This window comes from Echinops telfairi, unplaced genomic scaffold, assembly GCF_000313985.2.
Source record: "Echinops telfairi isolate 266 unplaced genomic scaffold, ASM31398v2 ScPeMD7_7420;HRSCAF=8458, whole genome shotgun sequence".
Taxonomy (NCBI): Eukaryota; Metazoa; Chordata; class Mammalia; order Afrosoricida; family Tenrecidae; genus Echinops; species Echinops telfairi.
The window spans coordinates 11,898,221-11,904,220 of NW_022111320.1; positions in this window are offsets into that span (position 1 = coordinate 11,898,221).

The window sequence follows — 6,000 nt, forward strand, 5'->3', positions numbered from 1 at the left end:
ATTGCTGAGACGTATGTTTGGTTTGCATTAAACGTGCATCTATGAACTGGAAGCTATATATAATTTTTACTCATCTTCATATATGAGGGTATCATACATATATACTCCCATATATGTACACATACTTTCTTTTCTGTTTATACATTATACTAAATCATAGGATAATCCGTACCAATTACATTTTCTTTTACATCAATTTTGTTCCAATATGTTTTCTAGCAACATTATCTGTTTTAGAAACCTCACACTTGTCCTCTGCTCCATGTTTTTGCTTCTGTGAATCATCTCTACTTTCTGTTCTTAGTTAATCTTTGCTCATGCTTTTCAAGCTGTGTAACCTCATTTGATCTTCTTTGGCGCATACCTTCTCCCTGGTTTCAGTTCATTTCCTTCCTTTGCTATTCAACCTACAACAGCTGTGTCATTTCTGTGTTGTCATCATTTTCTCAACACCGTGGGTCCCCTGTGTGAGATGTGGGTCGCACACAGGAGTTAGGCATCAGAGTTCGTGGACAAATGGCATTCCATTACTTCATAGTCCTGACATTTAATAATCATATCATTAAGTTGAGTGTGCCTTGGAAGTGACACTGATGAAATACCACATGACATTTGACACGGATCTAGGAGTATGTTCAAATTTTGTAACCATATATTCGGAAGCTTAGACAGGACAATCGTTCTGATCTTGATTTTGTTCTTTTATGTTTAGTCAGTCATAGTGGCTTTTTTATTTGGAGGTTTTATTTTGTTAGTTACCAGTGGGCTGAATGTTTTCTAAGTATCAATCTGAAAGGAAATATGAGACAATATGGGAAGAATTATTATATTAGACATCATTTTCTTTTATGTATATTAATTATCACAAAAGTGCCCTGATCTGTCCTATATGGAGGTTTTTGGTTTTCTTATAAAGTTTTTATTAAAATAACATTTTTATGAAAAAAAATAGGCAATATAAGGTAAAGTGTATTTCTACATTTTATATGCCATGGTGGAAAGAAAAAGAAAAAGAAAGCATACAACATTTTTGTCTTTTAAACTGAGCTTATTTAGGGATTTGGTTATAATTTTATATGAGGAATAATGTTATTAATTATAATTTGGTTTCCTTCATTTTTACTTCCTGATATTAACTACTATTAAAATTCCAATAGCAGTAATATTTTGTTTTATAGTTTACTACACAATTATTTGATGATAATTATTGTAATGGGGAAATAGTTTGACAATTCCAGCAAATTTAAAACCTCATCATTATGGTTATGATAGGTACATCAATGAGTTAATTTGTTTGTATTCCTTCTTCTTCCCCCTTTATTTACTGATTTTATCCAATACTTGATATGTAGTACATTAATATATTTCAAATGGTTAAAATTTAAGGAAAGATTATGCTGACCAAACTCTAATCCCTTGTGCTCACTACCAATATCACCCAATGCAAAGCAAAACAAAAGCAAACACACACAATAAAAATAATAATAAATAAAACATGTGATGACTCATAGTGATGCAATAGGACAAGGTAGAATTGCCCTATTCCATTTAGAAAGCTGTAAATACTTGTGAAAGGAGGTGTTCACATCTCTCTTCCACTAATCCCCATGCTATCCTTGTTCGGTGCCATCAAGGTGGTTCTGGCTCATAGTGAACTTGTGAACCACAGAACAAACATGGCCTGGTTCTGCATCATCTTCACAATTGTTCATAGGCTGGAGCCCATTGTTACAGCCACTGTGGTAATCCATCTTTTTGAGGGCTTTCCTCTTGCTGCGCCTATACTTCTCTAAGCATGATCGCCTTCACCAGGGACTGCTCTCCTGACATGTCCAAAGTATGTAAGAAGTGTGCACAGTCTTGCATTTAAGGAGCACTCTGGCAACACTTCTTTCAAGACAGAGTTGTTTGTCCTTTAAGCAGTTCAAGGTAGTTTCAATGTTTTTCGTCTGGACAATTCAAATCTATTAACTCTTCTTTGCTCTGCCTTATTCAGTGTCCAACCTGCACATGCAGTTTATTGTACTGTGCTCGCTTGAGCGCTGCTTTGATGCTGGAGGCTATGTCCTGATATTTCAAATGTCAGCCTGAAATGTTCCAAAGTGAACAGGCTTCAATGGAGTTTCCAGACTCAGAAGAGTCTATGAAGAAGGAATCGACTCCCAACTTCAGATGAAATAGTAACTGACAACAATATATATAGCATGGAAAGATTGGCGGATACTGAAGGCTTAATGAATGGAAGCAAAGCATTGCTGAAGATAGTGTCAGAGAATGGGCCTCTTGTGTCAGAGGCCCTCAAAATGCGACAGGGAGGAGCTGCTTTCTCAAAGTAGAGTAGACCATGGTGACCTGAATGGAGTAAAGCTTTGGGGATCTTCATTTGCTGATGGGGCACGACTCATGGTAAAAAGAAAAAGCTGCAAATATCCACTAATTGTAACTTGAATGTATAAATAAGAATCTAGGATAATTGGAACTTATCAAAAATGAAGTGGAACATGCAATGATCCATATCCGAGGTTTTCGTGAACTGCAATGGACTGGTATTGGCCAGTTTGTGCTGGGAATGACATAAGCAAGAGGAATGGCATTGCATTTATTGTCAAAAGGAAATTTCAAGATCTATCTTGATGTACAGCATTGTCTGTTAGAGGATTATATCTATTCTCAATCAATACAACTACTGTTCAAAGTTATGTACCAAGAAGAAAGATAATGATGAATAAATTGAAGGGTTCTACCAATGTCTTTAGTCTGAAACTGGTCAAGCATGCAATCAAGATGTATTGATATTTATTGATGGTTGGAATTGAGAAATTGGAAATGAAGAAGTAGCAGAAGCTAGAAAACATGGTCTTGGTGAGAGAAACAAAGCTGGAGTCACATAGTAGAACTTTGCAAGACCAATAACTTTTTCTTAGAAAAGACCTTTTTCCTACAACACAAAAGGCAAATATACGTAGGGATTTGTCCAGATGGAAGAGTATGCACATCAAATTGATTACATCTCTAGGAAGAGGAGAGGGAGAAGCACTATCAACAGCTAAAACAAAATCAGTGGATGACTGTGGAACATATTACCAACTGCTCATATGTAAATTCAAGTTGAAGCCAAAGAATATTAAAACAAGTGCAAGAAAGCCAAAATACAGCATTGAGCCTATCCTACCTGAATTTTGAAAATATCTCAGGAACAAATTTGATGCATTGAACACTAATGACAGTAGATCTGATGAGCTGTGAGATAACATCAAGAACATCATTCAAGAAGAAAGCAAAAGGTCATTAAAAAGACGTGAAAAAAAAAAAAAAGAATATCCCCAGAAGTCCCCCAAATCTCCTACCATCTGTGTTAGTCCAGGAAGACTAGAGAAACAAATCCAGGGAGACTCATGTGTATAAGAAAGAAGTTTATATACATGAGCAGTTGAATATGAAGAAAACTTCCTAGCCCAATCCAGATCAAGTCCATAAATCCCATATTAGCCCATATGTCCAACACCAGTCTATAAATTCCTCTTCAGACTCACAAAACACATGCAATGATGCCAAATGCAGGAAGATCACAGGCCAGTGGGTGGCATGTCTTATAGATCCAATGGCAGTGGAAGCATCTCAGTGCTGGCAGGGGTCTCCATATGGCTTCTCCAGGTTCAGGGTTCTAGCTGTATCAGGGTAGGTCCATGTGGCTTCTCCTCAGGGATGTCTCGCCAGGGAATCAACCTTGTCAATAGAGAGAGATAATGTCTCCTGCCTCCACGAAGGAAATCCAGGTGTTCACAGAATTCTCAGGAGAAGGCTATGCCCACACAGAGGCCTCATTGGCTATCACCAGATTGATGGATTTGACTCCACACCTTCATTCTTAATCCCCTTAAATCCCAAATTGACACCAGGTTATGTAACCGCCACATCATCTTCAATCTGATTCTTTAAATTTTTTTCTTTCCTTTCTTTTTTTAAGGGGCTGGGGGGAGTAATAAGCATATTCATATATGTTTTCTTATTCCTTCTTACTTCTTACACAAAAGATAATGTTTGGTAAGAGCTGGAAGTTTTTAATCTATTTGAAAGTTGATAAGTTAGTTTTCCACAGTGTCATGAATGCTAGCAGAAGACACAGGATTCCTGGGTCAGACACAAAAGACTGTTATACACAGTGATGGGAGGACCTGGGGCACCAGCATTTCTAATGTAAATTCCATGAACCTCAATTTTCAAAAGCAGTTTTAAAAGGGACAGGTACACACAGTAGACTGCTTTACTAAAACACAGCCCTCAAACCAAAATCACCATTATTGAGTAGATTCTAACTCATGCGGACCTGATAGAACTACTCCTGTGAGTTCCAAGACTCCAACTCTTTACTGTAGTTGAAAGGCTCATCTTTCTTTCTAAGAGAAGCTGGTTGTTCTGAAATGCTGATTGTGCTGTCAGCAGCCTTAATGAAAGCCACATCATAGGGCTTTATAGGGAAGAAAACCTGAATTTAAGGAACTAAAATATTTCATTAGCAGTATATGTTCCTTCCCTTCTCTCTGAAAGGGGACATTCAGTCTACCGATCAAAGTTTCAAGTAAACCTGCCACTTGTTTATCCAGAGAGACAGTATTTCTAATTTCCTAAGGGTTTTTTGTATATAGATATGTTTGACAAGATAAGATTAAACAAAGGTTGCATATACCTTTGATTATATGATATACAGACATATGAACCCATGCAGAATGTTGTCCCAATAATGTACACTCATATTGACATGATTTGGGCTGAACTTTCTAATGATATGCCACTCTGTGATGTACTCTGGTTAATTTAAGTTAAAGAAACTATGACCAAGTCAATTTGATTTATATTAAAAAACATAAGGTTACCAGTAACAAGGTTCAAAATAAGATTGGCCTAAACTATAGCATAAACATCAAACATACTGCTATTGTTCTGGACTCCTTATTTAGGTGAATTTCTTAAAACAATGAGTCTAACTTAGAAAAATAGGGCTTAATTCTGGTTTTGCATTTCCCTTTCCAGTTGGCTCAAGGCATTAACCTAGGTATAGTAGGGCATATTAATAGTTACACAGATTCCCAACTTGACCTCAAGGAGAAAGTCTACGGGGGCTTGATCATCTGAAAACCCCTGACTAGTTGTTGAGACTTACCTGAATATAATACTAGACTAAATTAGTATAACCAATGATTTAACTAAAGCAAGGAACACATATTATACCATATTTTCTAACTGGGTACCTCTCATTGTAGGGATAATGGCCAATGTGGTGTACATATACAAAAATTCAGTTATCATTTGTGAAAAATACTTTAACTAACCCAAGGGGATCTTATCTCTGTAATCCTTTTAGGGATATAAATTCTGTCAGTGGTGACTCCAGAAACAACTTATAGATCTCATCATGCTCTTAAGAATTCCAAAGAGACCCTGGCTAGGTATTTGGAAGCAAGATAGTTGCCGTGTAATAAATGTTGTTCCCTTCCATTTTCTTTTTTAAAACGCCAGAAAGTTTTACCTCCCTCTGCTTACATGACCCTCACTGAGACTCTATGGACAGAAGTCTCCTGGGGAAGCAAATCCCTCCCCTAATGCTCGAGCTATAAATTTAGGTTTTAGAGATTTAGGTTTTAACTATATAAGATTTAGGTTTTAACTATATAAGTGCATACTTGCATGATCTAATCTTAGATCCCATATGAGGAGGTAATGCCTTTGGGGTTTTGTTTAGTTTTTCTTGGACATCATACAAACTGACCTCAAGCCCATTGCAGATCTTGATTCACACCGTGTCAGGTAACTTCCCTCTTCTTTTCTTTTTCATCAGTATACAGGCCACACCTGGGGATCCGCTCCATCCCAACTGCATCAGCTTTGGGTCCCCTAGCACCCTTCCTTTTCTTCACATACTATATTAAGTCACCACACCTGCATAAAAGCTCTTTCGGTGAAAACTCACAAGGGGATGAAGAATTTTGTGAAATTACAAGA